Genomic DNA, 13,151 nt, shown 5'->3' on the forward strand with positions numbered 1-13,151 from the left:
TTTAATCATGATTTTATTATGCTAATAAAACTAGATAACATTATAATTCATATTTGTAAATGGGTTCACATTAGTTATTTCCAATAGTATTTGCTAGGTTTAGTATATGTAAAAAATATGTTTAAAATAATTTAAATATTTTTTAATTCAAAGTATAAAAAAATTATCATACATGAATAAGTTTAGAGAAGTATTTTGAAATCTAAAAGTAGGGAAATTGAATTCTTATGTATTTACACATATAACAACTAAAATTTGATATTTATATTTATCACATTTTGATAATCTATACATATAAATTTATATTTTTCTTTTAAATAGATAATAATATTGATATTTTTTTGGAGTGATTTAGAGATGTGAAGTCAAAAAATGTGAGTGATATACATGTAAATATAAATGCTTATATACTAAATAGGTAAATAATTGTATGTAAACTTTCTTTTTAATCCCGTCCAATCAAATAATTTATTTAATGAAATATTTTCATTTCAAACAGCCAAAATAGCTTTTTAACAGTGTTTGGTAAGTAGAATATCGAGTGATCAGTCCCTTAATATTATTATATGAAACTTATTCTCACTAGGGCTGTCAAAACGGCTCGTTGTTTGCGAACAGCTCGTGTTCGACTCGTTAAGAAGCTCGTGTTCGGCTTGTTAATTTCGTTGGATAAGTTAACGAGCCGAATACGAACTAAGACGTATTCGTTCGTGTTCGGCTCGTTTTGGCTCGAAATACTACTCATCAAGTATATATATATATATATTAAGTAGTATTTTAAAAAAATTTAATTGACTACGAGGCTACAAAGATTTATAATCAATTAAAATATTGATTAAGAAAATAGAATAAAAATTATTAAATTAGATTCAAATGATGTTTTAATATAAATAATAATTTTTAAATCTTGCTCAAACTCTTATTATGGCTACATGATTAAGGTTGACCCTTTGTTCGTGAACAGCTCGTGTTCGGCTCAGCAAACGAGCCGAACATGAACACACTTTTTGAGCTCGAAATATAAACGAGCAGAACACGAGCTGAGAGTATTGGCTCAACTCGTGTTCGGCTCAACTCATGTTTGGCTCGTTTACACCCCTAATTCTCACACATTTTTGGCAACTGCGCCAAAAGCAATGAATTAAATGTTATGATAATCTATTTCGTACGTATTAAATAAATTGCCTCAGATTATCATAAATTTTATAAATGATAAATTCTAAATTATAAAAGCATAACTTAAATTTATTTTTTGAAGAAAATAATTCATTCCTTCATTCTATGCACAGAGAAATATTCTGTATGTGGTATTCGATCTTCATCGTCAATCACCACAACAAAAAAAGTTTTAAGATAAATTTAAAAAATGAGACGCATTGTAATACATATTTACCGTGTCCTCCGCATATATCTATAGTGTGCCTATAAAATAATTATTTTGTCAACATTAATGTTGTCCTGGCCTCACCTGCGCATCTGTCGTTCAATCATGACACCCGAAAGCCATGCGTCACCATCGACGCAAGCAGCTCTGACTTTGGACGGTGTGACGCAACAATGAATTTTCAGAAATGCACCTGATCAACAATAAGGACGGTGGCCTACAGATTTTGGGAAGCCAATTTGAAGACAAGTTCTGCATAAACAATTCTTTAATCATTTACATATTTGATAGAATATTTCTTTACCTAAAAAATGTGCTAGCATGAATTATAATGACATCGCACGGGGACCCATTAAGGACTGTCCAAGACCGCACACTCAGCTGGCTGACCCCCATCAGGAAGATAAAGTAGCTAAGACAGATAAAGAATAGGCCCACCCTTGAAGAACTCTACACGAGAGCCAATCGGATGAACCTCTAGAAACTCTAAACCCTTTGTTGTGAGATATGTACTTCCTGGCATAAAAATTAAACATAAAGAACACAAGCAAACACAGATTGTTTACATGGTTTGATCCAACTGGATCTACGTCCACGGAAGGGAATCAATCAAATAGTTCACTAAGGCAAATGAAATGGAGAATACATAGCTTATACATCGAGATGAGCCATCATCTTCCTTCTATGGCCTCCCTCTCAATCGACACCTTGATACAAGGCCTCAAGATGCTCTCATCCTCTCTAACTCTCTAGCTATTCTCTCCTCCTTTGTGGTAGCTTAAAATCTCTTCCCTTGCTCTCCTAGGCCTCACACCCTCTCTATTTATAGAAGCAAGAGAGAGGTAGGTGGGCGGTAGGTGGGCGGTAGGTGAGATGCGGTAGGTGAGCGGTGCCACATTACAAAATTGCCCTTTTACCTTAGTTCATTAATTGGGGGTTAAAATAACAATTCTCCACCTTGGCCCTCAATTGAGAAGCTTCGAAGTAAAGATTCCCTCCACCTGGCCCCTGAGAGAGCCTCAGCCCTTGGTGAAGTTTACTAAGTCCAGATAGTGTCTGAACTTAGCTGTAGGTAGCACCTTGGTGAGCATATCAACAGGATTTTCTTCAGTAGGTATCTTCTCCACTACTATTGAACCTTTGGCGACGACATCCCTCATAAAATGAAGCTTTATATCTATAGGCTTGGATCTTTCATGAAATACCTGATTTCTGATTAGGTGAATGGTGCTTTGGTTGTCGCAAAACACAGTTATCACCTCCTGATATATCCCAAGCTCTTCAGTCATGCCCTTTTGCCACATAGCTTCCTTGATTGCTTCAGTCACAGTGATGTATTCGGCCTCTGTTGTTGAGAGGGCCACAACAGATTGAAGGTTGGAATTTCAACTGACTGTGGTACCGAAGACAGTGAAAATGAATCCGGTCAGTGACTTCCTGGTGTCAATGCTTCCTGTATAATCGGAGTCCACGTAACCAACTACCTTTTCTTATTTGTCTTATTGCTTTTTAAAGAGTATACCAAGGTCTGTAGTGCCTCTCAGATACCTCAGAATCCATTTTAGTGCTTCCCAGTGAGTTTGTCCTGGGTTTGCCATGAGTTTGCCATGAACCTGCTTACCATGAACCTGCTTACGATGCTGACGGCGTAGGTCAGATCTGGTCTGCTGTAGATCATCCCATACATGATGCTACCAACCCCGCTGGCATAAGGGACACCCTCCATGTACATTTTCTCATCTTCAGTCTCTGGTGCTTGAGAGTTTGACAATCTGAAGTGTTGGTCAATAGGTGTTGCAACCTGCTTAGCCTCATGCATGTTGAACCTTGCTAGAACCTTCTGAATATATGACTTTTGAGATAAGAATAAGGTGTCATTTTTCCTATCTCTAGTAACCTCCATCCCTAGGATCTTTGTAGCAGGTCCTAGGTCCTTCATGTCAAATTCAGAATTGAGCATACCTTTGATCTTCTGGATTTCCTCCCTACTTCTGCTGGCTACTAACATCTACTAACATATCATCCAAACATATCATCCACATAAAGAAGCAAGTAGATACTCGTTTCACCGTCTTGCCACTTCATGTACACGCAACTGTCGTAGCTGCATCTGAAAAATCCGATCTTTAGCATGAACCCATCAAATCATTTGTACCATTTTCTGGGGCTTTGTTTCAGTCCATACAAAGCTTTCTTCAGCAAGCAAATTTTATCCTTTGTCTCAGGTGTGCAGTACCCATCTTGCTGATCCATGTAGATGGTTTCTTCAAGCTCTCCATGGAGGAACACAGTCTTAGCATCTAGTTGCTCTAATTCCAAATTAAATTGAACCGCTAGTGCTAAAACTATCCTAATGGAGCAGTGCTTCACGACGAGCAAGAAGATTTTGTTGAAGTCGATTCCTTCTACCTGAGTGAATCCCTTTGCAACGAGTCTAGCTTTGTACCTGATCCTCTCAATACCCGGCCCTGGTTCCTTCTTCTTAAAGATCCACTTGCAACCAACCACTCATTTGTTCTTTGGTCGATCTACAAGTTCCCAGGTTTTGTTTTTCATCAGAGAAGTCATTTCCTCATTCATTGCCTCTTCCCACCTGAGTCTTTCCTTGCTCTTTAGGGCTTCCTTGTAGTTGCTCGGTTCTGCTTCTTCTATCTCTTCGACAACACTTAAAGCATATGAGATTATATCTGCATGGTCGTATCTCTCTGGCAGTCTGATAGTTCTTCTTTGTCTGTCCCTTACCATGCTGTAGTCATCAGATCTTCTTTCTGGCTCAGCTACTTGCTACTCCTCTGCCACTTCATCCTGATCGTTCACAACAGTCCTTTGATCTGTCCAAGTTCGTTGTTGTTGCAGCTCCACCTCAATTGAAGAATCCTTCTTGGTGATACTATTTTCAGGCAGCATGGCTATATTGATTCGCCATTTTGGACTCATCGAATGTCACATCTCTAGTGATGATGCATTTCTGTTGATCTAGGCACCAGAGTTTATAGCCCTTGGTTCCAGGTGGGTATCCAATGAAACTGCACTTCAGGGCCCTTGCTTCCAGCTTATACTGTCTAACATGAGCATATGCAATACATCCAAAAACTTTGAGATTATCATAGTTACCTGGTTTCATGTACCACATCTCCAAAGGTGTCTTCATATTGATAGCAGTTGATGGGCATCTGTTGATAAGTTAGCAGGTGATTGACACGGCTTCACCCAGAAACTTTTGGGTAGACCTGCATTTAGCAGCATGCACCTCACTCTCTCTACGAGAGTCCTGTTCATTCTCTCAGCCAGGCCATTCTGTTGAGGAGTGATCTGGACTGTCTTGTGCCTTGTCATGCCATTCCTCCTGCACAGCTCCTCAAAATGCTTTGAACAGTACTCTAAGCCATTGTCAGTTCTCAATTGCTTCAGCTTGGTTTCCATCTTATTTTCTGTGACAGTTAGCCAGTCCCTGAACCTCTGAAAGGCTTCATCCTTTGATTTAAGGATGAAAAACCCATACCTTCCTGGTATAGTCATCTATGATGGACATGAAGTATCTCCCTCCTCCATGAGTCTGAGTTCTGGCTGGCCCCCATAGATCACTGTGAACATAGTCAAGGGGTTTCTTTGATGAGTGAGTTCTGGTAGAGAACTTCACCCTGGTGGCCTTCCCCAAAACGCATTGTTCACAAAATTCTAGTTTGCTGACTCGATCTCCACATAACAGACTCTGCTTGAACAGTTCTTGTAAGCCTCTTTCACTTACATGCCTTTGTCTCATGTGTCATAGTCTGGTCCTGTCAGGTTATGATTGAATTGCATTTGAGAAGTTGCATATCACGGTTGTTCCAACTAGTGAGTATAGTCCATTCTTTCGGACTCCTTTCATGACTATGAGAGAACCTTTGGATACTCTGATGCAACTATTCTTTGCCTTGAATGAGTATCCACTTGACTCCAGCCTACCTAGAGAGATCAGATTTCTTTTGAGTTCCGGGACATACCTGACATGTTGCAGTATCCTTTCAGCTCCATCGAACATCTTTATTTTGATTGTCCCGCTGCCGACTACCCTGCAAGCTTTATTATCTCCAAGTAGAACAGACCCACTGTTCTCCAGCTGCAGTGACTCGAACCAATATTTGTGGGGACACATGTGGAAGGAGCGCCCTGAGTTAATGATCCACTCCCTGCTAGATTCAGACTTTGTGATCGCCAGAGCTTCAGCTGAATCATAGCCATCTGAGGCTACGCTTGCCTCTCCAGAATCTCCGTGCTTCTCTTAAAAACTTTTCTTTCTATCCGGACAGTTCCTTCTAAAGTGACATTCCTTCTGGCAGTGGTAACACTTGTTATATCTTTTAGAAGACTGACTATTGCCCTTCCTTCTGGACTTTGATCTGCTCTGATCCCTTTTGAAGCCTTTCTTGCTCGATCTTCCTCTAATTGTCAGACTATCTCCACTAGTTTCCTCTTTCATGTCGTGCTTCTTCTGGAGTTCTTTAGCTCTAATAAGAGATTGAACCTCCTCTAGAGTAATAGTCTGCGCCCTTCCATAGAGCATCGCATCCTTGAAATGCTCGTAGCTCTTGGGAATAGAGTTTAGCAACAGTAGTGTCTTGTCCTTATCGTCCATCTTGACGTCGATGTTCTCGAGGTCGTCGATGATCTTGTTGAACTCGTCGATCTGCTCTGAGACGGATTTGTCTTCATGCATTTTGAAGGAGTATAGACGCTGCTTCAGAAAGAGCCTATTAGCCAGAGACTTTGTCAGGTAGAGTACCTTGAGTTTGGCCCAAAGTGCTTGGGCCATTGTCTCCCTCGACACCTCCCTCAGAACTTTGTCGCCCAAGCTCAGGATTATCAAACTGTGGGCCTTGTCCAGTATGCCGATCTTCTCCTTCTCGGTCATGTCGGTCGGCAATGCCGCCGACCCTTGCAAGGCTTCTGCAACACCCTACTGAACCAATAGAGCTCTCATCTTTACTCTCCATAGACCAAAATCATTATTCCCGTTGAATTTCTTGATGTCGAATTTGGTGGAACCCATTATTGTGGCTCGATCCCCACTAACGTCTGAAATTCGCTCCGCTGAGCACCTACTGAATTCCGAGAGCTGTCGCGGTGTGTGCTAACTGTCGTGGAAATCCTCCTTCTTCGCGAGATCTGCCCCTTCGCGGACCGAACGACCCGCCTTCCTCTGTTCCTTCACAAGCAGTTCCTCCTCCGTCTCGCCGAACCACACAACCTGCGGTGCTAATCCAGTCGATCAAAGCTTTTACTTCTCACCGAATATGTCGCGATTCGACTGTCTGCGACATGATCCGCTTGCTCCTCTGTTCATGAATGTCGAACTCCTCTTCTTCGTCACTGGCCGCGAACACCTTTACGCAGACACCTCTAGCCAAGAAGTATGGATCTTCCCACAGACGTAGAAATGAGACGAAAAAGAACACAAGCAAACACAGATCGTTTACGTGGTTCGATCCAACTGGATCTACGTCCACGGGAGGGAATCAATCAAATATTTCACTAAGGCAAAAGAAATGGAGAATACATAGCTTATGCATAGAGATGAGCCCTCATCTTCCTTCTACGACCTCCCTCTCAAGCGACACCTTGATACAGGGCCTCAAGATGCTCTCCTCCTCTCTAGCTCTCTAGCTATTCTCTCCTCCTTTGTGGTAGCTTAAGAAATCTCTTCCCTTACTCTCTTAGGCCTCACACCCTCTCTATTTATAGAAGCAAGAGAGAGGTAGGAGTGCGGAGGGGTAGGTGGGCGGTAGGTGAGATGTGGTAGGTGAGCGGTGCCACATTACAAAATTTCTCTTTTACCTTAGTTCATTAATTGGGGATCAAAATAAAACTCTTCTTTGCTCAGTTTAAAATTCCACATATTAGTCATAACCTCCAACAATTAGTAGGTGTGGCCGCTATGGGGGAGCTCAAAGAGAGTCCCCTTAGGACTGTTTGGCCTTAGGGCGGACCCTGGGTGGTATGGCCTTGGGCAGTTTCACACACACCTGATATTCCCCACTTACACTCACAACCTCAGGCTTTAGTCAAATATGTTTAGTTGGCCGCTTAACCTCTTGGGAAACTCATGTAAATGGTCCCCTAGGCCACTAGCCCTAGGCTAGGGTTTTTCTGAGACCAGTACATGGAGGACCCGAAGTAGGGAATTCTATTGGTTCATGGCTCAAGTAGGGTGGTTGTGTGGTTGGTAACCCTAATCCTACTAAAATACCTAATCCTACTAAAATACCACTAAAATACCAAATTTAGCCTTTTGCCCCCAAAATCTACCCAAGTTACCAAACTACCCTTGAAACCCCAAAATTGACCAAAATCCAAAACAACACCCAAAATACCCAACTTTGATAAAAAATCATTTCAAACCATTTGAAACCACCCAAATTCCCCAAAACACAACAAAATTTTCAAAATTACCAAAATACCCCTGATTTTGCAAAAATTACAAAAAAAACCTTGGTGACCCAAATTGTCCCAAACCTTCAAAATCATTTCAAATGTCCTCAAAACCAATTTTGACCACTCCATTGAGCTCAATTTGACCAATTTGATCTATTTTGACAAAAAAAAAAAAACTCAATTTGCCCTTAAAGACCCAATTACGCTAATTCACCCCCAATGTCCACCAATTTGATTATAATTCTCCCCAATTTGAATTCTAAACTCAAATTCATCATGCCTAAGATTGATTGAAACCAAATCCAAGCCCATTTGAACCCAATTTCAAACCTAATTTCAATCTCAATCCCAAAATCCCCAATTTGACCCAAAGCCAAAATTTCACCAAATTGAACCCCTAAACCTATCCAATTACTTTAATTTTGAGTCCTAAATACTTTACAACACTTACCCACATCAAATTGAACCTTCAATTGGCCTTGTTCCTCAATTTCACTCAAATTCAAATTGGACAAAAGCATCCAATTTTGCTCCAAATTAGCCATGTCCCCAAATTCCACCAAATTGAACGCCATAACCCCAAAATTTCCACTCAACTGATATTTAAAACACTTCATGACAATCACCTACATCAAATTGAACCATCAATTAGGCCATAGCCAAACTCTAGCCCAACTCAAACCAAGTTTAACCTAACATGCCCAAAATTGACGAAATGTCCAAATACCACCTATAGATGTATTCGTTTTCAGTAGATGATGGTGTAGGAGCAAATCAAAGTTAATTTGGTTGAGTAACAAGTGATATCTAAGCACTTGAAGTCGAACGGTTCTCGGGTTAGGTTAATCAGGGACGATGAATGGATGTCGTCCATTCTCGTGTGTGTTGATCTAACGACTGAGAAGGCATCGAACTAGCAGACGGATTGATAACAGCGGGTCGAGTCAGTGCTGAGTCAGATGGTGGCGCCGAACCTGAGAATGCCACATGGGATTTTAACGCACCGTAGGTTGACGTGGCCGCCACGCGTTTAAGTAGGAAGATAGGGATTTAATTGAATTAAATAAATGCCAGAACTTCAAAAATTCATAACTTTGCATAAAAAATAAAAAAAATAAAAAAATACTCTCTTACTCAGTGAACAAAGGAGAATAATGTGGTCTAAAAATAAAAATTATTTGATGAGTCTCTGAATTTTCTTTAATTAAATAGTCTCTAAGGTGTTTTAATTTATTTTGATTAAATTTTGTCCACCATGGCTTGAAACTTTGAGGGTTCATTTCTCATGATAGAGGAGATATTACGATAGAGGAGATATTCTTTGATTTTTCCAAGATAAGAGTACATCTTTGTGCTTGTAACCCTATTTTCAAGCTTGGATGGCTATTTTGGCTTAAAATCATTATATAAATGAAAATATCGTTATAAAATTATGAGATGAATTTTAGTAGGTTTCATATGGTAAGAGAAGCTTAGGAAAAATATCAAAATGATTTGGATAATTTTGTATATTTTTATAGTTAGTTAAATGTTTATATCTTATATTAGATTATTTAAATTAAATATTATTCAAAATTTAATATATCAATTCCAATTTGTGTAGAAAAATCATGTTCAGTTGTCTTAAAAATTTGAAGTTTATTTGATTAAGTTTGACTACTAAAGTTGATTTTCTAAGAAAAAATATATTTTTGTACAAAAATAATTATATTAAATTAAATACAATTAGAAAAATTATGCAAAGTGGTTTTATGAGTTTCTTGTCATCGGGGCACTTAGGAAAAATAAGATTTATTTTGAGAAAATACTTTATTCTTAGGCTACATTTAAATTTAAAAATAATTGAAAATAATTAAAAATTGTAAAAATATGAAAATGGTTCAAAATGTCCCTAATTGCTTTTTGATGACTTGGGACTCATTAAAATATTTTTCCTATTTTTCTAAGTTAAAAACTAAATTTTTTAAAGACAAAAAATGAAGTTTTTCTTAATTTCTCCCAGGCTAAAAATAAAAGAAGTAATATCATTTCTAAACTTAGCAGGTTTTTAAGGAGGAATATATTTAGCCATGAATTTTTGTGTCATTTCTCCTCAAGTTTTAATAGATCCAGGTGTTAATGAATTTAACAACATCTTAGGTTTATCCCTTACAGAAAAATGTAAAAGTCTAATTCTAATTGCATCATTCGATACACCATTATATTTGAATGTAGCACAAAGTTCTATAAAATTTGCAAGATGTAAATTAGGATCCTAAGTTGGTGTTTCCCTAGACTAATTATTTTGCACCATTTGTATTATTGCATGTTTAAGTTCAATTTAGTCGCAGGGATTTAAATACTTAAGTGAATTTCATCTGCTGTAGGGTTTGCATAATTTATTAAAGGTCTTTGTAAATTTTGATTTTTATCTTCATTAGTAGAAAAATCAATGTTATTTTGTGATGTGTTTGTCATTTCTTGAAAATTGTGAAGTTGTTTTTGCTTTTGAATTTTTCTTATGGTTCGTTCCAATTCAAAATCGTTGGGTACTAAACCTTCAGATCCTGAACATCGCATATAAAAAATGAAATGCAAAAAATAAAACACTAAAACAATAAAATAAAATTAAGTTTTTTCATTTTTTGCAAAAATAAAAAATTATAATTTTTTTTTATAATTTTTTTTGTAATTTTCGTATTTTTTTTAATTTTTGAAAATTTCAAGTAAAAACTAAAATTTTTAGCAATCAAAAATAAAGTTTCAAAGAAAAAAAAATTCCTTTAGAGTTTCATTTTTCCGTCGCTTCGCCACAACGACGCCAAAAAATTAACATGGCTCACAATTATGCAGATATTTATATTCCTTAATATGTCAAAAAATTGACACAAATGATATTTAGCAGATAGTGAGAACAAATGTAATATTATAAAATTTAAAGAAATAGTTATCTTACTAAAGGCACTATGCACCGTATCGTTTCAAGAAATATAGAGTTTTCTTTAAAAACCTCAATATCAATCTCACAAGGAAGCCGAAAACAAGTAAACAATAAAATGAAATACATGAATTTTGACTTTAAGAAAAATTTACTTAAGATTGCAGTAACTATCTAAAGATGAAAAATAAGTTTACTAAATTCTACTATATGCAAATAAAATTAATTGTAATGACTTACAGAATAAATAAAAAGAGACAATTTCAAAATTTGTTTCGAAACTTAAATGTCATATTATGAAAAATAAGAGCAAACCTGTTTCTTTGCTTTCTTTTGAATTGTGCAAAGAACATTGGCTAATCTAAAGTTGGTGTCGGCATGTATAGTAGTGCTGGGTAGATTCTAGTCTCTCACTCCTAAATTACCCATTCTGCCCTCTCTGTAGGACCTACCAGTTACCCTTAGTTCCAACTCTAGACCAAATTGATAACAAAAATCTAATCTGTCACTTTAGAAACATCAATTCTACGCCCATCAAATCTTATCTTTCTATCTATTTGCACCCCCCCCCCCCTTTACGTGACCTCGCCCCCCCCCCCCCCTTTAGATGATCGTGATAGCTCTTTCTAAGGTAGAATGTGATATATACAAGTTAAGAAATCTTAGCCCTTTCGGGTCCATAAGCTTCTCAACAAGTTTTAACAATACAAGTGGCTAATTTGTAAAGTAAGTAGATGACCGATAAAAATATCATCACAATTTTTAGGAATAAAAGAAGTTCAAAACAAAATCAAAATCACATACTTAATTACTTCATATTGTAAGGAGAAAAAAGAAAACTACTCACGAAGCATGGGATAACAAAATAAAACATATTTATAAAACTTCAATCCAAAGTACAAAACTTAAGGATAAAGATACAAATAATTATTTGGAAAGTTCCCCCATGCACTCCTTTGAAGTTCTCTGACTTCTTTGACTCCAACACCACTTACAAGACTCCACTTACAAGACTCACAAGACTCACAAACTCCAGAAATAACAAAGACTCACAAAGAAAAATCCTCACACACTCACACACTATGAGACTCTATAGATCTGATCCCCCTAGCCTCTTGGGATTAATCCATATTTATAGAGATTCGAAAATGACCAAGGGTTGCTTCAGACATCTCTTCAAAATTTTGCCTCATTAAATGAATCTTCTAGAAGATGACCGCGGCGCCTAGGTGCCCAACTATCGCGCCTAGGTGTCAAACAATCTCTACATCTGACGTTGAGGCTTCAGTTCGGCTGGTTAGGTACGTTTCTTCAATTTCGCCAATTTTGCTTCTTCTTGATGTATTTTTGCTCATTTTTACTCTTAAATTCTTTTTTTTTGTACCTGCAAAAAAAAAAATAAAAATACCCTCATTAAAGCATAATATCCTCAAAACTTGAGTAAAAAATGTGCATAAAAAATAGATAATTTTAAAGTGGATTAATAGACCCATACATTATATATTTAGAAACGGGGAACCTCATGGAAGGAGTCACTAACTCAAGGAGGTTTAAGGGGAAGACCACACAATATATACAGAAGGAAGGAACACTCTTTCGAAAATCGACCCTAAGGTGCGCCAGGGAGAGTAAGGTAGAAGAATTATTCTAAGACATTCATTTGAGGAATGTGTGAGCCATTTTAGAGGAAAGACAATGGTGCACTGTGTTCAACGATAAGTATATTTCTGGTTGACACTATTAAGGGTTACCAAAGCATTATGCAGGAATTGCAAACAATGCCAAAAATAGGTATTGCTACAACATCAGCCGACACACAAATTATAACCGATCACCAACCCAAGGCCCTTCACTAAGTCCTAACTTTTTAAGGATCTTTCCCACCTTCCAAGGGACAACAACGCTTCTTCTTAGTTGTAGTGGATTACTTTTCCAAGTGGATTGAGGCCAAAGTGCTCTCATGCCCATTTACAAAATCTTTATGGAGGAAGACCCTTTTGATCTTTAAATATGGAGCAATTATATTTCGGCTGGATAGACATGCCTGATTATTGGAAAGAAAGGAAGGAACATAATTTAGAGGCCATTTCCCCCATAAAAAGAAGAGAGCTTTGTTTATTGAATGAAAAATATTCAAGCAAGAACTTCAAATATTCATGTACTGTGGAGTCACACACCAAGAGAGGGTAATCAACCTGCAAATTGACTAGCTAGAAGAGGTAACTCTACTGGTGTTACATCCATTAACATGGTTTTATGTCATGCTTTAAAAGTTTTGCTACATGGGGATTTGTTGGATATCCCCTACAATAGATGTAAACCCTAGAATCCTTTACATATGGAATGAATGAAACATTGGCCTTTACATGGTTTTATGACTAGCTAGAAGAGGGTAATCCTTTACATATATGTATATATATATACATATATATATAT

This window comes from Phalaenopsis equestris, unplaced genomic scaffold (assembly GCF_001263595.1).
Source record: "Phalaenopsis equestris unplaced genomic scaffold, ASM126359v1 Scaffold001013, whole genome shotgun sequence".
Taxonomy (NCBI): Eukaryota; Viridiplantae; Streptophyta; class Magnoliopsida; order Asparagales; family Orchidaceae; genus Phalaenopsis; species Phalaenopsis equestris.